At 39.4% G+C, this 25,631-nt stretch overlaps 1 long non-coding RNA gene across 1 annotated transcript; it reads right to left on the minus strand.

The window, feature by feature from the left end:
- Nucleotides 1–2,312: 2,312 nt before the first annotated feature.
- LOC122458506 lies at nucleotides 2,313–24,606 on the minus strand. The gene is made up of 3 exons (XR_006278547.1): nucleotides 24,375–24,606; nucleotides 5,737–5,924; nucleotides 2,313–2,694 (listed from the first exon to the last, which is right to left on the minus strand). It is a non-coding gene; the product is annotated as an uncharacterized LOC122458506 (long non-coding RNA).
- Nucleotides 24,607–25,631: the final 1,025 nt, after the last annotated feature.

Raw genomic sequence — 25,631 nt, forward strand, 5'->3', positions numbered from 1 at the left:
TTCCAGTTAAAGAAAAGAAAAAACAAACCACAACAAGAAAAGGAGTACTTGTGGCACCTTAGAGACTAACAAATTTATTAGAGCATAAGCTTTTGTGAGCTACAGCTCACTTCATCCGATGAAGTGAGCTGTAGCTCACAAAAGCTTATGCTCTAATAAATTTGTTAGTCTCTAAGGTGCCACAAGTACTCCTTTTCTTTTTGCGAATACAGACTAACACGGCTGCTACTCTCAAACCACAACAGTTACAGCAAATCTTTCCAGGCTAATAAAATCTTCAGACTTGTGCTGTCTCTGCCAGACTCTCAGGCTAGCCTCAGTCCATCCAGGCTGGAACACACTTCTGCCTAAGATAGGCTTCTAGGCTAACTTCAGTCACAGGGTAGACTAAGGGCTTGTCTACAGAGGGACACTGAGGAAAATTAATCTGAATTAACCACAGGTGTGAAGTAAAAGTGGATTAGTTAAACTACATTAAATCCCTGTGTGGGCACTCACATTCAGAATTAAAGAGGCCATAATTCAATTTAAGCTTATTCACTCTCCAAAGTAGGAGCAGGCCTCTGTCTAAGCTAAACTCTGACATTGACTGAATCTTTAAGGAGTGGAGCAGACTTATAGTGCCTTAGCTCCTTTCTCAGTACACTTTACCAAACCTTCCTTTCCACCAAACTCAAAATAGAGTCTCCCAACTAACAGCAAACACTACAGACTCCTACAGCTCCAGGAGAACTTTACCAGTACAGCTCCCTCAAGGTAAACCTATTGAGCTTGGAGGAAAGGAAACACCAGTTCTTCAGAGCACACATTGAAGCATGGTTACTACCTCCCCATTTCTCTTGGACCAAAATGAAACTAATACCAATGACCCATTTAACTTAAACCAACCAATCCCTGGTTGTCCACTCCCAGTCACAGACCACCCCATTACAGACACATGGCAATTTTTCTAAGAATCATGATGTTATTCCTGGTTTCCTTCTAGTCAAATCACAGTAACATTCTCCCTATTTTAATTCCCCGCCATTTCAACTGAATACAGTACTTTTCATCATCTTCTTTTGTTACATTATCTATATGTGATAAAACACTGTATTACACCATGTCAGTCCATGCTAGTGTCCCATGGCTAGGGAATGCCTCATCTATTTGGGGACAGTCCCTTAAATTTAACCAGTTACTGTACACCACCAAATGTAAAAGGATACAGTATTACTATACAGCTCATGAGGACTTATACCAGAGGAACCCAGTTAGTCGTTACTGTATTGTACTTGATATAAGTCAACAGTTTAAAAAATGAGAACACATTTCATATTTTAATAATTATTCACTGTTTTCTCTCTCTTCCTTTTGTATTTGACTGTTTATGCTACTCACATAGTACTGTTGACTGGGTATTTATTTGGGGTCATTAGCAGAGATCAAACAACAGAAGTGATTTACTGAATGGCAGTAAATTTATTATAAAATCCCCACAGAGTAAGATGTAGAATGAGCTCCTGGTGAAAACAGCATTTTAATTGGTCTTCTAGGGAATCATTTTAAAACAGATTATTGCATATTGACAGAAATCAACAACAGAAGAATAAGAGTATTAAAACCTCATTATGTAATTATATACTTTGTTGCTAATGACAGTAGTTTAATTTCTGGTTAAAGCAGCAGTTATTGCATGTGGTTAAGCTAAATAATGTTATTTGGCACTCTATATCGACATTAAATGGAAAAGCTAGAATATGCAAGCCCTGACTAGCATTATGTATGGATATTTTAAAGTCATCTGACATATCACAGCTTTGACTAGAGAAGTAAACATATGACATACAGCAGTATAAATACATTCTTCCTGGCACATGCAATATTTTAAGCCATAACAATAAGCCGTTTCATCTGGGGGCGAGAGAAGATATTTTGCATTCTTAAATATTGTACATCAAATAACTCATAGGAAAATGTCCATAGAGTTGAAAAGATTTACTACAATTACAGTATAAAATTAGGGCTGAAGGGACACAAATTATTGGTCCCAATACTGTTCACACACAATAGGGAAGAATAATTCCCTCCACTGCAGGAATTACTGGATCAAATTCTATAGCCTGTGTTGTACAGGAGGTCAGACTAAATGATCATAGCGGTCCCTTCTGGCCCCAAAAAAAAGTAGTAATCAATGAATGCTTTGGGTAAAATACCAAACATCCCTTAGGGTCTAGTTCTACAACTTTCATTTCATTTCAATTTATGCTTAGTAACACTTACTCAAACAATGAGTCTCATTGAATTAAATAAGGTTACTCATGTAAGGGTAACTCTGTGCAAAATAATGCAACTAGTTTAATATTGACTGTGTTCCTGTCCGCCAAAGCAAATATGTATTTTCAGCAGTACCACAGTCTGGCAAAAGTATAATATCCATAAGTGTATAAGCCAGAAGTATTGATAGAGGGGTAATTCCAAAGAACACTGCTCAGAAGAAGAAAGGCCCTCATTTCAATGAAATCATAAAAGACAGATAACATCCAGATTGAAATACAAGTGCTTCTGATATCAGCCTTCATGATGACACAGGTTAATTCAATTTATTAATCCTCCTGTATGTATTACATAGGCAATCCATATCCATAATGTTCTCTGATGTCACTCCATCCATTTCAATTGAGCAGCACCTGGGATGAATCTGTCCCACAATGTCTAAGAAATAAAATGTGATATATATCAAAGTGTATTTTATATTATTTTAATGGTTTTGTTTATTATTGTAATTAAAAGAGTCTGAATTTAGGTTCAGATTTTGCTCAAAATTCTACATTCTTCTAACTAGTTCAAAATACAAATGTCCAAGGATAATCTCTGAATTTACTACTAAAGTAGAAAGCAGAGTCAGACATTTAAATCTTACCTTCAGACACACAGGGCTCATTTTTCAATGTTCTCCTGAGGCATTTAACTGTACAATGCATAGGAGTTATTGAGCTATTATATATGCCCAACACCTTTTTACATATAGGGATAATAGTCAAGACCTTTCTTTATGCAAAAATTGTATAGGTAATTATGGTGGCAGGGATTAATTAAGAGGTCTAAACCTACTCTATTGTCTTATCTTTACTAGGAAAAAGATGTGCTTTTAAAACTAATTGACACATGTAAAAACCCTAGTGTAGTCTGAGTAATTTGTATTTTAACATGTATTAGCTGGGTATGGGTCAACCCTGACCCCTACCCAGATCATATGTATTAATATACAGATTGCTCAGATTACACTAGGGTTTTAATATTTTAGCATATTAGTTAACATTTTTTTTTAAAAAAAACAGACCTTTTTTTCTAATGTGGACACCACCTCTAAGGGTTAAATTATGTAAAAAAGCATACGAGTTGTTTTTACCATGTGGAAGAATAATTTTTGTGGAAACTGATAACTTTAATAATTTTTCTAATTAAATATATACACCATACTGGAGAAATAATAAATAATGAACAGTAGTAAGCAATGTAATACAAAAAATAAGTATTTCTAGAGCACCATTCATCTACTGTTCACAATGCACTTTACAAAAGTGTTATTACAGCTGGCCAAAAATGTAATTGTTTTGGGTGAGAAATATTTTTTAGCTATATTTGAAAGCTTGGAACTTTTCAAAAAAAAATTCTCATTAATACTTTTGAAATTTTGCAAATTATTTTCTACATTTTTAACCAGCTTTATTTTAGAGATGGGAAAACTGAGGCACAAAATGGCTAAGTGTCTTGCCCAAGTTAACGCAGTGAGTCAATAGAAAAAGGCATGGAAAACACCACGTCTCCCAGTCACTAGACCAGTAGTGGGCAACCTGCGGCGGACAACCTGCAGCGCATCAGGGTAATCCACTGGCGGGCCGCCAGACAGTTTGTTTACATTTGCACTGCCACCCACAGCTCCCATTGGCCAGGAACAGTGAACAAACTGTCTGGAAGCCCACCAGCGGATTACCCTAATGGCTGCGTGTGGCCCTCAGGTTACCCACCATGCACTAGGCCATGCTTATCAATAGCTAAAAGGAAAATAATGTATCTTATGAATTGATTTAAAACAAATTTGACTTATGCAAGAAAAATTAGGACCCTGACATAATTTGGCCCTTTTACTTTTAAGCAGAGCACTGCATCAGATCAAAACAAATGAAAAATTCTACTGTTGCTGACTTTGAATCATGCTGGCCAAATGTGAAGAATGTCTGACCTTTGTGCATGAGATCTGTCTGCCTAAGTACAATGCGTAAGATACTCTAGTATCAGTGATATTAACTAATTGAAAAGAGAGACACAGGAACTGTGCTGGATATACTACTTGATTGTGTATAGGATCAAAACAAACAGTAAAATAAGCCACTTTGTAATACCTCACTGATCATCATGCAGAGGGTAGCCAAGAGCCATTTAAAAGCCTTTGTTATACAACACCCTCAACAAATCTAATAGTCATTAATGTACTATTTAGTCTGCCTGTTAGCAAAGCAATCTAATGAAACTGTGCTGCTAACCCATCTCATGTGCACTTTAATGGTGACTGGAGATAATTATATTTGGCTCTCTCTCTAATATGTACACAGGTGTAGTCAGAACAAAACTAGCAATATCACATTGGGATTGTTTCCTCTCAAATTAAATTAGCACTAAACTCTTCAGAATAAAAGTAACATCTCGGTGGCAGGTGCAGTTCAGCTATAAAGATTATATACTATAGCAGATGCAGGTAGTGTCTGCTGTAGGAAGGATGAATGTCAACCTCAATTCCAATACCACTTTTTCATCTACTTGTACATTTCTCATACAAATTCCTTTTGGCTGATATTTGCTATGCTTGGTCTTGGCCCAAAGGCATGAAGAGGATGAGCAAAATCTGATGGGATGCCTTATGAGTTATTTGAATATGAGGGCTGGGAGGAGGAGATACACTTTGTAATTTCAAACCTGGCTTGTTTACGTACGTCATCAATACTTAAAAGTAAACCCCTCTTATAAGCCTAATAGGCAGTCTAGCGGGCCAAAGAGCTGTTTAAAAATATTTCCTTATATAGGACAAGTGGAGCAAAGCCCTTGTGCTAAATGTTTAAGGTGTTAGTGGCTTAACCCAGTAGGCTTTACATGGCCCACTCTGGAAAAAAGTAGAGAATTGTTCATTTTTCCATACACTGAAATTGCTGAAATCTCAGCTCCTGAAAGCATTTCAGAGGCTGTGGGAGCTTTTTGGCTTGTCAGGAGATGAACAACTTTCACAGATAATTTTGTGGGCTGGTGAACCAGTCGTTCACTAAATATCAATGCACTTCTCCAGTCTTTTGAGGCAGCAATATAAGTCTGGGTTCTTGTTTCACCAGGAGGATACAAAGCACTTGAGACACTTATTTAGTGTCAGGACTGCTGACCTGAGGAGAAATGCAGAACGAGACCCATTCCATACTGAATTGCTTGTGTTTTGTGATATAGTGTGTGTTAAAGGTCTTGAAGGAACACCAAAGTCATTGAAGTATATTTTCATGCTTAACTTTGGCTTAAACCTATTGCCTGTTATAACACGTTTAGGTGATATGCATATCTTTAATTGCAGAATGATGCCCATGATAAATTACACAAATTATACCCTTTTGACTGCCTCAGCTGTGCTGTGCCCACTAATCACCTTCCCAGGACTTTAATATTAAAACCTCCAAGTAGCTTCAAACAGCCACCATTTTAGAAGCAAAAATTTACCATAGCAATATTTCTCTTCCCATCAAATATGGAACTTCTCTTTCCTCGCCAAAATAATTTCACTGGCCTGATGTGCCAGGAAGGGTGCAATTTTGAGTCCACTTATGAGTAATGTGACCATCCCAAATTCATGCCACTAAAACTTTCATAGAATGCCATCATATATGCCTTTTATATAGTGAGAGTTTCTGAAAAAAAGTTTGATTTAATTAGCCTTTTTCTAATTCAACTATTTAAAACTTCATGCCTTAGAAAGCCCAGGTGTTTTAATTTTTCACATAGACTCATAGATATTAAGGTCAGAAGGGACCATTATGATCATCTAGTCTGACCTCCTGCACAATGCATGCCACAGAATCTCACCCACTCACTCCTGCAATAAACCTCTCACCTATGTCTGAGCTATTGAAGTCCTCAAATCATGGTTTAAAGACTTCAAGGTGCAGAGAATCTTCCAGCAAGTGACCCGTGCCCCATGCTACAGAGGAAGGCAAAAAACCTCCAAGGCCTATTCCAATCTACCCTGGAAGAAAATTCCTTCTCGACCCCAAATATGGCGATCTGCTGAACCCTGAGCATGTGGGCAAGATTCATCAGCCAGATACACAGGAAAGAATTTTCTGTAGTAACTCTGATCCCACCCCATCTAACATCCCATCACAGGCCATTGGGCCTATTTACCATGAATAAATAAAGATCAATTAATTGCCAAAATCATGTCCTTATTGTGTACATTAATTTCCACTTCGTAACATTTTCAACATACATAATTTATTAAACTGTCTCAGTGAGGAAAGTTTCATTTATATGCAGTACAAGACAGCAGAGAAGCAAAATCCCTTACCAGATTCAAAGGTGTTTCAAAGAAATACAACTTGGGTTGAAAAAGAAAGGAAAATTTCAGAGCACATGAAAATGCTGAAAATCCACTCAAGTGTTTCCCAACTGGCCAAAAATATCTTTGTGAAGGTCAGACTCTTTGTAGACCCATGATAACCTTAGACTGATTTCCTCATCTGCCATTCCCTGAAAATATCCTGGAATCAAGGAGTTAAACAAAGAGAGCCTTTGAAGGTATGTTTATACTGCAATCATGGTATGTGCCTGCAGCTCGTGTAGACGTACCCAAGCCAACGTTAATCTAGCTAGCTCAGGTACTAGAATACTGAAGCCAGGGCAGTATGGGCTTCATCATGGGCTGTAAGAGCCTGCTCAGAATGCTGGGTCATTACATGTGGGGTTAGCCAATGCTGAAGCACATGCTGCTGCAGCTTCACACCTCTAGTACCCAAGTAAGCTAGGTTAAAGTTAGGTTGGATATATAAACACTAAAGCTGCAACACCCCACGATTGCATACCCTATGTTTGCAAGGGAGAGGGAGCAATGAGGAGGGCGTAGTGGTGGAAGAAGAAGCAGGTTGGGGAGAAGTCAGCACAGCACGTGGTGAGCCATTAAAAATGGCTTCCATGATTCTAAGGTTTGGTCATAGACTATAGAGGCAGATTCCCAGCTGGTGTAAATTGTTAGAGCTTCACTGAGGCTATGACAATGTAGCCATTGGAGCTAACAGAAAGCAATGTAACACTAACTCCCTGTAAGAGTGTCAAAATCACTCTTGCTGACCTCTCAAAGGTGCTGGTTAAATTTAACAAATCAGAGGATCACAATCTGTACTACATAACCTGTCTTAATCAACACAGCTCAATATATTCAGAAATGCTCTGTGAAAAAAAAGTTAATGAAGAAGGGTTTGCACACAATTGATATGAAATTTTCACGTGGACAGAAAAATTCCACTCAAAGCACTGCATGTCTGTAGAAGCTCTGTGAAATCTGAAATTATCAGATTTCACAAGAGTTTTTAATTTCGCTGCAGATTTCGTGATAGGTTGCATACAGCCAAGCATTATATTTGCTTTGGAAATAGGTTCAACTGCAGTTGCCCATGCTAGTGTGTGTGTACATTACATGCTGCTAATGCTTAAGAACAGGGAAATAGCTTTAGTTCTTTGTCTTCAAATTGAATTATACTTGTCTACTGAATTACAAAAACTTGAATGACAGCCAATGTTAAATTACACTGATGCAGTTACGACACTCATTTCTTCAAGAAAGAAAATATGAATGACAAGGAGAAGATTAGATGGGAATATACAACATGAAATAACTTCACATTTTCTTTCAGAGTTTCAGAACTTCAGGGAAATTGGCTTTTCTAATGCATCTAATTTCTCAGGTTAGACTGTATGCCAGAATTCATCCCAGTCCCCAATCCTGTGCAGCATGGTATTTGGGGTTATGTACTCCACAATGCATGTCACTGTTTTGAACAAAAACAAATGCCTTTTTCTGTGGTTTGAAAATACAAAAGTGCTGCTAAAAAAAAAAGAGAGAGAAAATTCAAAACCAAACAACTTACCAGTTAGGTAGAAAATTATCCAGATAAGGCTACATTTGGGATAATACTAAACAGAAGTAGAAAACATTGATAGGGAAAAAAGGAGTGTGTGTTTTGGTTTTATAGCAATGACAAGGCAACAGATTCAATAATAGCATGGTGGAACTGCAGCACATTATATGCACTATACCTTCTTTCTCTTTATGTACACATAGGCAGGGATCCTAGTTTTCCCATGATAAAAAACACAATTCTGATTAAAAAACAACAAAAAACATAAAAATCTACATTTTTCCACAATTGAAATGAAATGCTCAACTTTAGTTTCCTTAGCCATATATAGGTATCAGTTGAACACAATTTTTATTGTTTCCCCCCATACACACATTTATCTGATCCTCCATTATCCGGCTCACTGTACTAACTGAACCACCAGCCACCCAGAGTTGATAATGGCAGGGCTCGGGTAGTCAGCTGGGGCTCACCGTTCTAGCCCTGCAGGGCTGACTGCCCGAGCCCCTGCCCCACATCTTAAAATAAGGGATAGAAAACTTTTTGCCAGTTCTCCTGATTATTCCAATTTTTGATTATCCCTCTGTCCCCAGTCCCAACTGGATCAGATAAATGGGGTTCTACTGTCAATTTAAAGCACAGTCAAAAACCAACCACAAGAGGGGAAGGTTGTGCACACTGAATAAGTGATACTGATACTTTCGGTACAATTTAGTTGTTAATATGTTTTTATTTTTTTCCACAAAATGTAAATACTAAAGATTCTCTGTAAAAAACACAAAATCCACATTTTTCTATGTTTTTTCCTATGGCAAATGGATTTCTAGGATCCCTGCACATAAATAAGCACGTACTATACAAATAAGATGTTCCTGTTTGTGTCTCAGGCAGAAACATTATCCTCCATGCTGAAGCTTGTTATTTATTTGGTTCATTTTTTTGTTATTACAAACAACAACAACAACAAAAACCTACACACACACCAACAGAACTCTTTTGGTTAGTTATATTTAGCAGCTTGTTGACCCAAAGCATGCATAACAGTGATGAGAGATATTTCAGAAAAAGAATTTTAAACACGAAGTACTTCATTAATTGAAATGTAAATGACTTCTGAGAGTCAATTTTGGGATTTGTTCTGTTCTATTAATGCAACCCCCTTATTCAGCTTCTCAAAAAAAAGCCTCAAAGTGCCTGATTCAGCCCTTGCTAAAATCAATAAGAGAAGAAGGATGGCAAACTCCCTGGTTAGGGCATTAGCCTGGGACTTGAAAGACTCAGGGCAAGTCTACACTACCACTTATGTGGATATAACTTGCTTCACTCCGAAGAGTGAAAAAGCCACACACTCCTGAGCGACACAAGTTACAGCTAGTTAGCAGTGGTGTAGACAGCAGTTATGTTGGCAGCAGATGCTCTCCCAACAACACAACTGTTGCCTCTCATGGAGGTGAAGTAATTATACCGATAGCATACAGCATCTTCACCAGATGCGCTGCATTGGTGCAGCTGCACCAATGCAGTGCTTCTAGTGTTGACTAGCCCTCAGAGTCAATGCCACAGTCTTGTATGTGACATTGGGAAGTCATTCAAGCCCAGATCCACAAAGTGACTTAAGTGTGTAACTCCCACTTCAGGCACCAAAGTCTTAATGTAGGCACCACAGATTCTCAAACCCCTGCTGCACTACCACATAACTTTGGAAGTACCTAAAAATCCTAGACACCTAAATTTCAACCATTAAAGAAGCTGAGGCACCCAAGTTCTGCCTCTGGGCATGCGCACTGTTGGATTTTGTGCTACGTGTAAGCACAGATTTTAGATACACTGGGCATTTATGGGTACAAACCCCACATTTATAAGTACAAATGGTGCATTTGATGCACAGTTGGCCAAATGGCCCACACAACTGAGCCTATGAACATGTAAATAATGTGCAATTGTATACAGACATTTGATAAGCCAGATGCAGAGGTAAAAATGGTGATTTAAATTACAGTCAGTCTTCATTGGTGTGAATAGTGTAAGTTAGTATGCTGAGGGGTCACAAGGGTGAAGCTGGGAAAAGAAAAGCAACGAATAGGATGTCTCAAGAAATCCTAAGAGAACTGACACCTCCTAGTTTATCTTTCAACTTCTTGGCCTGTCCTGTAGGTTATTTTTCTTGCTACAGATTCATCTGCTATTCCTAATCATTTGAGGTCACAAACAATAGCAGTCAGAATGCCACATGCTTTTGGAGAAAAATCCCCTTGTATAAAAAAAAAATCAGTTATTTGTGTAAGAGCAGCAACAGAGTTCGCTATCAGTCACACATAGTACTTGTGTGGCTCTGTTCTGAATACAAATACTGAATGCATTTAATGGAGTTGAAAATCTTGCCATATACTTAAAAAAATCAGTACGTCCATTTCAGTAGATAATTCTGAAGCAGATACAACAAATACCTATGGATCAGATGCTTCCGGGTTTTTATATGGGTGTGTACTGGGGTGGAGGAAGAAGGAGAAAAGGGACTCAAGTAGCTTTATCCCTCCTAGGACTTGTCTATACTTATAACTCTACAGTGGCACAGCTGCAGCACTTCAGTGTAGATGCTACCTATGCCAGCAAGAAGAAGCTAGGCTTATTGAGAGTTTTCTACATCATGGGTAGATCAGCTTAACTATATTGTTCTGGGACATAGACTCTTCACACCCATGAGCAACATATCTGGGTCAACCAAGCTGTCTAGTGTAGACCAGGCCCTAGTGCATACTGCATAAGGGTCAGGCCAAACTTCAGTCCCTGTACTTGGTGGAGTGCAAGGACCTCTCCATCCATACTCTGAGGGCACACAGCACCCCAAAGGAGAGCAGGAAGAGTTAGGGAAGAGGCAAAGCAATGATTCAGCTGCACGAGGGGAGTAAACTTCACCCCAAAAACCGGCATAAGCAGCAAATATGCTCCCTCCTCCCAATAAAAAGCATCAAAGGGCTGCTTCCCAAAGCAGAAGTCGTCCTCCCAGTATAATTCCTGAAGCAATACAACTCTGCACAACCCCTTACTATGGACTTTGTCTTAACGACAGTGTTGTCCCTTTTCGAACCAAAAGGCTCAAAGTTTGGGGCCCTGAGGGATGTTCCAACTGGAAGTAGAAATTGGTAGAGTCTGATATTTTCTTTGATGCAATCTTGTTTATTTACAAGGACTGCAGAAAGTTCTTGGTCTCTAAACACACAAGGAACCAAGAATGAAAGGAGCAGTTTCTTAGTGTACAGCCCCCAAGCCTCATTAGCCAACACCACGTACAAAACCACCCTCTCTAGATTTTTCCAGGGTCACAGTGTTTACAGGCTCCTGCTTGGCTTTGGCACTCTCTCTCTCTCCCCACACACCCCTCTGCCCAAAACAATACTCAGCCAAAAGTGCCTTCCTTCCTACACACACGCACCCCTTTTGTCTTAGGTGTGGGGGGGTTATGCTTACAGTCATATTAATTGAAGGGTGGGTTCACACCTATCAATTGCAATAGGGCTTTAACTCAATCCATTACAAGGGTTCACCCAGCACATAATAGGCACAATATAGCCCACAGACAGAAGCTAGAAATTCTCTAGATGAAGGCAGGCTTTTTGAGGCTGACTCTACTTCAGTGAGCCAGGGAAAAGGTTTAAAAAGGTGCATGGCTATTGTGCATTTCCTGATTTGTCCCTTAGTACTGGTGATGAGGAAGAAGGCAAGATTGGGTCCTAAATTGCACTACTGATCACAGAAATGAAGGCATCAGCTATCTAGAATTCTAAAGATGTCATGCTTTTTCTGACATTACTGTAACAGCTCTGCTTCCCTTCAAAAGGAAGTAAACAAGTGATCTAGACATGCTGAGCAAAATTACAACGAAAAGCATGAGACCTCATGATCACAAGTTAAAAAAAAAAATCAAACTCTAAGCATCAGAGAATGCTGCTGAGATCATCCACCTCTGACATCAAGGGAGATTTCAGCAAGGTGAGATCTCTGTTGTGCAATCCTGAGTGGGGGTATTTAAAAGAGAATGAGAATCCAGCACAGAGACCTATAGGACAATAAAAAGAATCTACAGGAGCTCTCCACATTTCCTCTCCCCAGAGCGCGCAAAACTGTTCAGCTGTGAAGCTATTTGATTTACTTTGTGTGGGAGATCCCTTCCAGGCTGACCTTTGTGCTGATCAGAGGAGCCAAGAGCTAATTCCATGACCTTCCCCAGCTTTTCAAGCAGCAGCTATTTTTAGCTGGATTCAGCCCTGGTGTAACACCAGGATGTTCAAAGCTTATATTGATATGCCTCTTTAATTTATATAGCAGTGCTTTCTTTAAGAGTAGTGTTTTAAATGTAGGTATGAATGTGTCAAGCTTCACTTTGAATACCTGAGCATTTGTTGTTTTGCATCATAATCTCGATGTTAAACAGAGTTTTTAACTAAAAAAGGAAAAGGAGGACTTGTGGCACCTTAGAGACTAACAAATTTATTTGAGCATAAGCTTTCGTGAGCTACAGCTCACTTTAGTGGATGCATCTGATGAAGTGAGCTGTAGCTCACGAAAGCTTATGCTCAAATAAATGTGTTAGTCTCTAAGGTGCCATAAGTCCTCCTTTTCTTTTTGCAGATACAGACTAACACGGCTGGTACTCTGAAACCAGAGTTTTTAACTGTTACTTTAGATCAGTATTTTAAAACATAATAGTCAAACTGGCTTAGTCTTTGTAGTCTCTTTTGCTGGAGAAAATTATGCCAAACATGACTTAAAAATCTCCTTTAATAGTACACACATCAGTGAACTCCACATGCCAGTGTCTGATACCAAGCTAATCAAGATTAATGGATTCATTTACCAGGTGGTTACAATGTTAGTAAAATGCAAATGGTTGATCTCTGTTAATTGTTTAATATCAGATACAATTAATCTGGGGAGCTTTACATTTTCAGTTCATCTGAGAAGCTTGAAATAAAAATAATAATAATTAAAAAAACAAAAAAAAGCTGTAAGAGAAGTCTTTTCCCCCTCACAGGGCTCTCAGCAAATAGAGCACAAAACAAAGTAGCTGTTGTAAACAAGAAAAGGAAGAGAACGTTTGGATACTTTGTGACGATTTCATGGTATTAGATTGAGGGGTGGAGGGAAGAAGGAAAAAAGATCAAATATTCTTAACTGAGCACAAATTTATTTGAAGTCCTGAAAAGCAACTAACATCTGATGGGAAACAATGAACTCAAAACAGCAGGACACTGAGCCCTCTGGCCCTAGCTCCACAAAGCACCCATTACAAAGATTAGAGTTAAGCACATGCTTAAATGCTTTGCAGGATTAGGTCCAGAGTGCTCTGCACCTGGCAAGATTAAACCCTACATGAGTCAATAAACTTCTTTCAGTCCAGTGTAGTAACTGAAGCAGGTAGCTGCATGCCAGTTGGCTCCTGAAATTTAACATTTGTTTTAATATTTTATCTGGATACCCAGAGGAGGCCTTTCATATTTTGATAGTAAGTAGACCATAACTGATCCAAATCCTGCATCGCAGTACCCTATATCATTTACCATTAGTATCCAGAGCATACTCTTTGCGATATAATGCCCTCATTTCACATGTGCGACTTGACCAACTTGAATCGGGTTTCCTTCATGAACGGATGGCTGCAGAGTAGATAACTCCCAAACCAGTATAGACCCTTTTGTGTCTCTCACTAAAGAGAGTCAGACCAAAAGATAATTATCTGTGAACATTAATTTTCTCTTTTATATTCTCCTCTCGCATATACTGATGTTTAGTGCAAGAAAAGGAAAATTGAATACATGCCCTTTACTTTAGGCTGATGTATCAGATATTAGTTCCTTACTTTTGAGCATCATGTTTTTGCCTAAAAATTGAAAAATTAGCACAATCACAGAAATGGATAAAAGAATAAGATCAGACATATCATTTAAGGATTTCTGAACACAGGTATTATGGTATGTTGAAAAAAATGAAAACTGAATTGTATGAGCAGATTCCCTGATTAACAGGTAAATTTAGATAAATGAAAGGGTCATTTAAGCCATAATTATGGAGAGGCAGAGAAATATATGAACCAGTAAAGCAGAATATTAAGCATTAATACTAGAAATCTTATGATTTTTTATAGGTAGAAGATTGAGCCTTATAAAGATCAACAACAAACATGCATTTGTATAATCCCATATATTTGGATCTTTGTGAAAGAAGGATGCTCTTGTGGGTAAAGCAATGTGGGTTGAGTTCCTGGCTCTACTGCAGACTAATCATGCAAACTGGACCGGTCTTTTATCTCTCCCTGGCTCCAGCCTACATCTGTAAGGGTTAATAATACTTCCATATTCAGAAGTGTTGTGGAGATAAATGTCTGAATGTTTTTGAGGTATTCTGATACCATGGGGAAGGGGCCATGTAAATATTTAGACAAAGGTAGATATATGTTGCCTGTTTTTATGGCGAATACTTCACCCTATAATTTTTATAGCAAATACTCTTATTTCAAACTGCATCGTGCAGATAGTACACTAGAAAGAACTAACTATTTTAGCTAATAGGGCATTTAACGGCCTGGAAAAACTGGCATTACTGGGTGTAATGCTTTTTACAGTGAGTAGTCACATTGTGAAGCCTTGGGGACAGGCCAGTGGCACAAATATTGCTTGCCATTTTCTAGGAATGAATCCTCACTCAGCCTGGAGTGTATCAAATCCTGTTGGCTCAAGGGGATTCAATTTGGACATCTCTGTATCAGCAGTGATTCTTGAAAGATCTAAGTAGATTCTGCAGCCGAAAAACAGGACCCTGTTAGGTTTTGGATGTGAACTGAACACCAAACCTACAGAAAGCAGTACATCTATAAGAGGCCAACTTTTAAACCCATCCATTCCCATCTTTGAAGTGGTTCATCTCTGTGTTTTGGCCCTTCACAACTTCTGTTTAATTTTGACTCAGATTTCTTGGCTTTTCAAACACTCAGGTTTGTATTCAGCTATAATCTTCTAATTATGGTGTTGTAAATTCACAGTCTATTCACTCTCTTAACGATCTTAAATTTCTTTGGTTGGCAGTCAAACTGTATTTGTCAGATGTATACTGACAAATAATCCGTCATTCTTGGTTTTCAGTGTATTTCTTATTTGGAGTTTTCTTCCAGACAGACTGATGTGGATTAAAAGTAGTTTGCTCCTTTGTGTGCATTTGGTTCTTTGAAATTCCAGGCAGTTGAATAAAGCAGTTTATCTTACCTGTTTAATTACTCATGGCTTGTTTGTCTCTATATAGCAGTCTTATCAAACAAAAGCCAATTTTGATTGTCAAGTGAATATTAAGAACTATGAATCATTGCTTCATGATGACTGACTGTCTTTCTTTGTGAGTTCCTTCTTTTCTATATGCATTTTAAGGATTTTTTTTCTTAAAATGAAGACACTTAATCTTTTTAAAGTTCATACATCAATGAATTTGAATGTACTGTGAAAGGAAATAGTAGAAATACATTTATGACTTAAGGTGAAATCAAATCAATGTTATATTGACTTACAATGGAAACATTCAGAATTTACTGAACTCATTCAAAACTTGAATTAAATTAAATTAAATTGAATTAAAGAAAATTTCTATTCTGAAAACTTCTGAAAACAAAGCAAGAAGGCTAAAAGGTTGTATTTAAGATTGTCGAACCCATGAAATATTATACCAGAATAAGGTCTTATTCATTGTTCTTTCCTCCCGTTTTATAACAGTGAAATTATTGAAATCAATGTTGATGCACCAATGTAAAGCATAGTGACTCCACAAAAGTGAATGAGACAAACAGTATATTAGATCCTATTATGTACATTGCTGTGAATTGCTATTTTGAATAGCTTTTATTTTTTGGCTGTTTTTATATCACTTTATTTCAAAGCATACATAACAGTCAGCATGGATTTGTCAAGAACAAATTATATCAAGCCATCTTAATATCTTTCTTTGACAGGGTAAAAAGCCTAGTGGATATGGGGGTGGGGGAGTAGCAGAGGTAGTATATCTTGACTTTAGTAAGGCTTCTTAAACTACACACCTTCTCACAAACCTTCTCATAAACTAGAGAATATAGCCAAGATGGAGCTAATATAAATTGGGTGCACAACTGGTTGGAAAATTGTTCCCAGAGTAGTTATCAGTGGTACAAAAAATCAAGCTGGAAGGGGATATCAAGTAGAATCCTGCAGGATCAGTCCTGGGTCCAGTTCTGTTCAATATCTTCATAAATGATTTAAATAATGGCACAAAGAGTACACTTATCAAGTCTGAGGATGATATCAAGCTGGGAGGGATTGCAAGTTCTTTGGAGGATAGGATTAAAATTCAAAATTATCTGGAAAAACTGGAGAAATGGTCTGAAGTAAATAGGATGAAATTCAATAAAGACAAATGCACAGTACTGCATTTAGGAAGGAACAAACAGTTGTACACACACAAAATGGGAAATGACTGCCTAGGAAGGAGTATTATGGAAGGGATCTGGGGGGTTGTAGTGGACCACAAGATAAATATGAGTGAACAGTGTAACACTGTTTCAAAACAAAAACAAAACAAAACAAAAAAGAGCAAACCTCACTCCTCACTCTTGAATGTATTAGCTGGAGTGTTGTAAGCAAGACATGAGAAGTACTTCCTCCACTCTATTCCTCGCTGATTAGCCCTCAATGGGAGTATTTTGTCCAGTTCTAGGTGCCACATTTCAGGAAAGATATGGCTAAATTGAAGAAAGTCCAGAGAAGAGCAACAAAAATGATTAAAGGTCTAGAAAAACATGATGTATGAGAGAAGATTGAAAAAATTGGGTTTGTTTAGTCTGAAGAAGAGAAGATTGAGAGGGGACCTAACAGTTTTCAAGTACATGAAAAGTTGTTACAAGGAGGAGGGAGAAAAATTGTTCTTCTTAACCTCTGAGAATAGAACAAGAAAAGCAATGGGTTTAAATTAGAGCAAGGGCGGTTTATCTTGGACATTAGGAAAAACTTCCTGTCAGGGTGGTTAAGCATTGAAATAGATTGCTTAAGCAGGCTGTGGAATCTTCATTGTTGGAGGATTTTAAAAACAGGTTAAACAAACATCTGTCAGGAATATTCTAGATAATACTTAGTCCTGCCTTGAATGCAGGGGACTGGACTAGATGACCTTTTGAGATCCTTTCCAGACCTACACTTCTATGATTAGTTCAGATCTTCAAAAACATCTTTGAACTATCTTTCATGTTCTCTAGAAAAACTGTTATAAAAATAAAAGGAGTACTTGTGGCACCTTAGAGACTCACAAATTTATTAGAGCATAAGCTTTCGTGAGCTACAGCTCACTTGCTGTAGCTCACGAAAGCTTATGCTCTAATAAATTTGTGAGTCTCTAAGGTGCCACAAGTACTCCTTTTCTTTTTGCGAATACAGACTAACACGGCTGCTACTCTGAAACCTGTTATAAAAATATTACTCATAGCTTAAAAAAAAAGAGAGCAGAGTTTGCACACAAGGAAACTAGCAGTTAAACAATTTCTATTTACACTGATCTGGAGGCCATAAGCCAATCTCTTGTGTTTCTGTCCTCAAAACTGTTCCATTTCTTCATCATCTATTTTTTGTCTCCAGAAGGAATGGTTCAACAAGTTTTATTAACTGAATAGTATTATTCCTATGTTCATTCCATCACTGTTCTATTGTTTTGTTGATTTTCTAGCTCGACTGCTTCAAAAATCGTTTGATCTCCCATTGCTGATTCCCTCTTCATCTGGTATCAAAAATGTGAGATAGGTGAAGACAAAGATCAAAAGAATGTGTGATCACAGAACAATGGGGAAGGAAAGGAACAGTTTCTCCAATGAGACCTCACTCACAAATGTGATATGTAGAAAGTGTCTGACACAGCAGATGCACTGCAAGAACTCAAAGGGAAACCATCACTTACTAGGAAATCATATGACCTGAACAATATATCAAAGAAGATGCTGAAGCATAGCAGTGAACATATCCAGAATGGTCTTCTAGAACTATATAACCTTACCCTCAAATCTGAATAGTCCCATGAGACATGGTCAAATGGACTAATTACCTCAATATACAAAAGCGGAGATGCCCTCTACGCAAAACTACAGAACTACCTGTGTTAGCAACAATATGGATAAACTATTATGTAGCATCTTCAATACAAGAATATAGGATTGTGACCAGCCACAATATAATCCAGGAAAACCAAACTGGGTTCCTCCCCGAGATATGTGCCATTGAACCCATCTTTACCTTACAGCGGGCTAAGAAACCTAAGGCACGTGTGAAAAAGGCGGCGCACGAGCTAATTCAGTGGCACTCTCACTGCCTGGGTGGCTCTGCATTTTAATTTAATTTTAAATGAAGATTCTTAAACATTTTAAAAACTTTATTTACTTTACATACAATAATAGTTTAGTTATATATTATGGACCTATAGAAAGACCTTCTAAAGAAGTTAAAATGTATTCCTGGCACACAAGATCTTAAATTTGAGTGAATAAATGAAGGCTCGGCACACCACTTTTGAAAGGTTGCTGACCCCTGCCCTACAGGTTCTCATTAACCTATCTGTAGTTGGGGGAGGGCGGGGGGAGGGAAAGTGAAAAAACCCTGTTTCGTAGGTCTCAGTTAAGTTTTTGACTCAGATACCCAGGATAGAACCTCCAATTGTTAACAATATTAACTTGGTGGGAAAACATATTAAACAACTCTCATAAAATGCCGGCTGATGACCCTGGTCATTAAAGCTGATCAAAAATTGTCTGTCAAAAAACTTGATGGATGGGTTCTCAATTTTTAAAAAAGCCATGGGAAGTATTTGCTTTTCTTGAAGAATTTTTCCTTGGAAAACACTCGTAAACCAAAAGTTTTCATCCAAGCATGTTTTTTTTCTCCTTTCATTTTCAACTAAAAAATTCTCTGTTGAAACTTATCTTCAACATTTTCTGAATCAGAAAATATATATATTTATTTTCCAGTTTCTCTACAGTGCAAGGAAGAACATGGGAACCAAAATAATATCCATTATCGTTCCCAAGAATTAATACCTGGAGACTTGCCCTAAGTCTAGGCTACCTAGCGAGGCCCTAATGAACCAGGGTCCCTGTAGCTTCACTGATTCATTATGAACAATGTGTATCACACTCCAGGATTTGTATTAGAAAAGGGAGTGCCTGATCTTTAACCCAAAACTAGTAAAATTGGTTTTCTGCACCCTGAACTCTGGTGCTTAGCACTTCATAGGACCAGGGTGTCACCAAGAAAAAAAAGAAGTGCTATGGGGACATGTAGAAGTGAAGCAAGCAGTAACAACATTTAAGAGAATGAAAACTCCAGAGTTTCCATCTCTTACATCAGTACCCAATAGAGAAGGAGATACAGACAGAGAGGAGCTCATATAACTTCAGTTAGCTACTGTGGAAAATTTTATTGTTCATGCTGCAAAATGGACATGAACACAAAACTGACGCTTTTCACAGGGGATGGGGAGAGCACTCAAAAATTTGAAGGGACAGGTCAACACACCATCCTCCTAATCTAAGTAAGTCACCTTGTGACTATATATGCATGTCTACACTCAAATTAGTCTCCAGCTGACATAAATGTCCCAATTACATTGAGGCAGTAAAACCACCTCCCCGAACAGAGTAAAGCTGTGGTTGACCTACAGACAACACAGTGTGAGATTAGACAATGAATGACCTGTGTCAATCCTAACAGTCCTCCAGCAGCTGTCCCAAATACCAATGCCCTGTTACAAGTGTTCATTTTGGTCACAATTTTATACTCCACTTCCCAGAGGTTATGGAGACCAGAAGCCACCATCCCTTATGTTAATCCCACCCCTGCATTTCAAAAAATGATTTTTCTTGATTGCCCACCATAACGAGCACACCTAATAGCTCACTCTTGTGTGCAACTGCTCGTGCCAGTTCGTAAACACTTTGGCTCCTACGTCCCAAGTGCCAGCTGTGCAGCTCCCATTGGCCAGGAACCGTGGCCAATGGGAGCTGTGGGGTGGTGCCTGTGGATGGGGCAGGGCCCAGAGCTTCAGTGGTGGAGCCTGCAGATGGGGCAGGGCACAGAGCTGCCTAGCCATGGCTCTACATAGGAACCATGGGGGGGACATACCACTGTTTCTGGGAGCTGCTTGATAAGTGCTGACGGGAGCTTGAACCCCTGCTCCCCATACCCCAACCCCATGCCCAGCCCTGATCCCCCTCCTGCCCTCCAAATCCCTCAGTCCCAGTATGGAGCACCCTCCTACACCCCAAACCCCTCATCCCTGGCTCCATACCAGAGCCCACACCCCCAGCTGGAGCTCTCACTCCCTGCTCCAGCCCAGAGCTCCCTCCCATACCCCGAGCCCATCATTTCTGGCCCCACCCCAGAACCCACACACCCCTGTCCAGAGCCCATACTCCCTTCTACACCCCAAACCCCTGCCTCAGCCCAGAGCCCCCTCCCATACTCTGAACCCCGCAGTCCAGAGGCCCCTCCTCCACACAAAACCCCTCATCCCTGGCCCCACCCAGAGTCCACATCCCCAGCTGGAACCATTACCCCATCCTACATCTCAACTCCCTGCCCCAGGTCGGTGAAAATGAGCAAGTGAGTGAGTGAGGGTGGGGAGAGCGAGAGACAGAGGGAGGGAGGGAGGATGGAGTGAGTGGGGTGATGGGGCCACAGAGGAAGAGCAGGGCAGGGCAGGGATGTTAAATTTTGTGCAAATAGAAAGTTGGCAACCTTAGTTTTGTGTCATGATGTGCAACCAATGTTTTTCCACAAATCAAATCTTTGCTGTGCTTTAAATATATATATATATATATATATAATATGCATCTATAGTGACTGATTAGGAGAGCTGGCATTGTTCAAAACAATTTCAGACAGAACTAGTTATCTTTAATTCTCTCTATTTGTTAAGTGTGATCAGAAAATGAAATGTTTGCTGCTTGGACTATCTATCCATTGGTGTTCTCCTTGAAGAGTGGGAATTGTGAAGATGTAAAAAGACGACCTGGACTTACGCTGCATTCAGAAAACTCTCCAAGATGTTGAAGGCTAAAGAAATGTAGATAAAAGTGAAAATCAGTGTATATGAGACAATTGTCATGCCGATACTGTGGTATGGTCAGAAATGTTGAAGTCTAGGGAAAGCTGACAAATATAAGATTTTGACTGCAGAAATTAACTGATTGATGAGAATACTGAGAGTTTGAGGACTGCAGAAACTAAAAATAATGAAGTGATAAGAAAACGGCTAGGACAAGAAATAAATGCTGCTACAGAAGATTCAAGAAAGATGACTGCAATGATTTGGACATCTGTCAAGAATGGACCCAGAAAGTTTACTATACATGGCAATATACACAAAGTGCAAGGAACTAGAAATAGAAGACGACTAAGGATGTGTTGGACAGACATTGTGAAGAATGACAAAACAAAAAGGTTTAAAGATGAACTATTAAGCTGGTACAAGATAAAAAGTGAAAGAAAGATCTCATTTGGCCCCCATCATCGCAGCTGAGCTGAAAGGTGGGAATCAAAGAAACAAAAAAAAGTTTGGCTTGGATTCTTGGTGCTGTGGGAAATAAAGTTTGTGGGAAGAAGACTTCCTCCAGACAACTCAAACGCTCTTACAGGTGTAAGGCTGACAAAAAATGTAAAATTATCTTATCTCAGTGCAAGGGTACTATATCTACAAAGTGTATAAGATTTACTACATTCTTACCTTTTAAATATTTCAGACAATACGATAACTTTTTATGGAAATCATAACATTTTGGTGAAACACAGTTTCCTCATACTTTGTTTTAGAACCCCGGCTGCTTCCTCTATACATTTCAGCTGGTTAGTTGCTACTTTTTCTAATGGAAAAACAAACATCTTTACAAAAGATAGGAATTAATTCTCTGATGCATCTTTTATCCTGACATAGGTATCAGATAAAGATAAAATACAACTGCAATTGGTGGAAGATTTATTAAAGGAAGAGAGATTTGGCTGAGACAGCACAGTGACATGGAAATTAAATATAGTTTGAGAAAGGTAGTTTAGGCCCGGTCAAAAACAGACAGACACTTGCAGGATACTGAACTTTTTACTTCAATAGCTATTTTATTTTAAAAGAGAATATTGTATTTCAAAGGCCAGATGTTATTAAAATGATTTTTGACTTTTCTTTGAGTCTGTGTTTAATCTCAGTGCCTCTGTGCTGACCTGTGGTGAGAATGATAGGAAAAATACAATTTAACTTCAGATCAAATGTCTTTAATTCCCGCCCCCTCTAAGCATCCTACGAGTCCATTTTTAAAAGTTCTTTTCACAGCAAAAGCCTCTGAGGAAGGGCTTGACTAAGAAAATTCCAATTCCAGGCTATTTTTTCTCACCCTGACTTGCTTGCTGGTGGGATAGATGGGATGAAAGCTGCATGCACAAAATACATGAGTTAGTATGAATAGGCAGTCATATATGCAAAATGTACAGCTTCATGTACAAAATGGATAATTACACATCAGCACCCATTTTCACGGACAATTATTCATTTTGCATATACATTCTATGTATGAAGGCATTATCTCTGTGTGCCCACATATACTTATTTTGTATGCCCAAATTAGGTATCTATTTTTGATAGTTTGGGTCTGATGGGTTTTCAAGTCTGGGATTATGGGAATTCAAACTAAGAGGTCTCAAGGGCACAGGGATGCAGCCTCTCTTCAGTTCCATATGGATTACTGTAATTTGCATTCACATATCCCATTGTCTGGTGTGGAGGAGAACATTATGCCTGTTGAGAATTGGGGCCTAATTCCATTTGCCCAACTCAAACATAAATATTAGTGTGACACTGCACCTGTGTGACGAGGTCAAGACTCACCACCGCTGACGCCTCCCACTGGTCGTTCCAGGAATTAGCTCTTGACTGCTGCAGGGTGTCCTCAATATGTGGTAGCTCGCCCATTCTCTCCTATTGCCTCCGCTCCTCTGTCCTGGGACCCGCGTTGCTCCCTTCTCCATGGCATCCTCTGCAGGACACTCTGTATCCACTTCAGGACACTGCCCTCCAGCAGTGCCCATCATTCTGGTCTCACCCCCTTCTGGGGCGGGGCATTGTTAAGAGCAGTTCTTCTGTTTGTCCCTGCCTCAGTGGCCAACCACCACCCTAGAGTCTAGCCCCTTGTATCAGGTGCAGGTTGCAGTCTGTCTTAGCCTCTCTCCTCAATGGCCAGGGACAGTGCAAGGGGGCGGGGACTGAGGCCCACCTGCTACTCTGGGTCCTGACCCAGGGACCCTCTAGCGACAGCCTCCTTCTGCCCTATCATAAAAATAAAGTGCTGTATACAGCGCTATAAAATCCCTCCTGGCCAGAGGCAAAACCCTTTCACCTGTAAAGGGTTAAGAAGCTAAGGTAACCTCGCTGGCACCTGACCAAAATGACCAATGAGGAGACAAGATACTTTCAAAGCTGGAGTGGGGGGAAATAAAGGGTCTGTCTGTCTGTGTGATGCTTTTGCCGGGAACAAATCAGGAATGCAGTCTCAGAAACACTATTAAATTAGTAAGTAATCTAGCTAGAAATGCTTTAGATTTCATTTTGCTTAATGGCTGGTAAAATAGGATGTCCTGAATGGAATGTATACTACTATTTTGTGTCTTTTTGTAACTTAGGGTTTTGCCTAGAGGGATTCTCTATGTTTCGACTCTGATTACCCTGTAAGGTGTTTACCATCCTGATTTTACTGAGGTGATTCTTTTATCTTTTCTTTAATTAAAATTCTTCTTTTAAGAACCTGATTAATTTTTCATTGTTCTTAAGATCCAAGGGTTTGGGTCTGTGTTCACCTGTACAAATTGGTGAGGATTTTTAATCAAGCCTTCTCCAGGAAAGGGGGTGTAGGGTTTGGGGGGGATATTTTGGGGGAAGACATCTCCAAGTGGGCTCGTTCCCTGTTCTTTGTTTAACACGCTTGGTGATGGCAGCATAGGGTTCAAGGACAAGGCACAATTTGTACCTTGGGGAAGTTTTTAATCTAAACTGATAAGAATAAGCTTAAGGGGTCTTTCATGCAGGTCCCCACATCTCTACCCTAGAGTTCAGAGTGGGGAAGGAACCTTGACATGCCCTCCTTCTCTCCCCTCTGGCCTGCCTATTTCCCTGGGCCACTTCCCCTTTGGCCCTACGCACCTTCTCAACGCCTCTTAGCGAGGGCCACAGCCTGGCAAGTATCTGGGCCAAAGTCCTGCTCTGCTTCCTCAAGCTTGCCCAGCACTGCTCTGTCCAAGGTGCTACTCCTTAGCTCAGGATCCAATTCTTCTCCCTCACTACTCAGGGAGTGACTGCCTTCTCCTCTGCTAGGCAGCCTTTTTATAGGACCTAGCCCGACCCTGATTGGCTGCCTCTTTCCCTGCTCTGATTGGCTCTCCCCACGCCTTCTCTGATTGGCTGCTGGTCTGTGCAGCCTGTCAGGCCTGGTTCAGCCCTTTTTCTCAGGGGGTGGGGCACAGCCCCATCACAACCCCATACTCTTCATAGTGATATTATGATGATATGATTATGGCATATTTATGATGCATTTAGTACATACAGGGCATGTAAGATGTCATTGGAAAAGTTATGATTTGCTGAATTTGAATATCCTATTTGTGTGCATGTATCATTTTTGAATCTGAAGTTATGAATATTGACTATATATCTGTATTTCACGTGTAGTCACACCTGAGTGACACCCACTAAGCAAGGTGCCTCCAGTCTAAATAGCTGGTTGTGAAGAGTCCATTCAGGGTAATGGGCCATTTGGGGAAATAATAGTCTTTGGAAGAAGCGTATCCCCCTGGTGAGCCTTCCTGCAGACATATTGGTCAACCTGTAAATAATGGCTTCTATGACTCTGCAAGGGCATATGACCATCCCACATGACTCTGAACTCCATTTTGGGAGCCTGTATTTTTCCACAAACTTATCCTGGAACTATTTTTAAAACAAAGGTTTCCCACCCTATGCTAAAAGCTATATAAGGCAGGGAGTGCCATCATCTGTTGTTCTTTACTCCCCCACAACAGAACACCTAAGAGAAGCTCTGAAAGAAAAGGACTTGGAATGGAAGTAGGGAATCCCAAGCTGCAAAGCAAGTGCAGCTTGTGCCTGGAGAATCTGCAGGCTTGTTTGTATCGTCAGTCAGGGTGAGAAATGCTAATTCATATTCAATCTATCTAGTATGTTAAGTTTAATTTGTGTTTTTGTTGATTTGCTAGGTAATCTGCTTTGATCTGTTTGCTATCCCTTATATTCACTTAAAATCTTTTTTTTAGTTAATAAACTTTATATTTAAACCTAAACCAGTGTGCCTTTAAGTGAAGTGTCTAGGAGAAAATCCAAGCTTGGTTACAAGTGTGCATATTCCTCTCCACATTGAGGGAGGGGTGGACATATTAATGAGCATAC

Source organism: Dermochelys coriacea, chromosome 2 (assembly GCF_009764565.3).
Source record: "Dermochelys coriacea isolate rDerCor1 chromosome 2, rDerCor1.pri.v4, whole genome shotgun sequence".
Classification (NCBI taxonomy): domain Eukaryota; kingdom Metazoa; phylum Chordata; order Testudines; family Dermochelyidae; genus Dermochelys; species Dermochelys coriacea.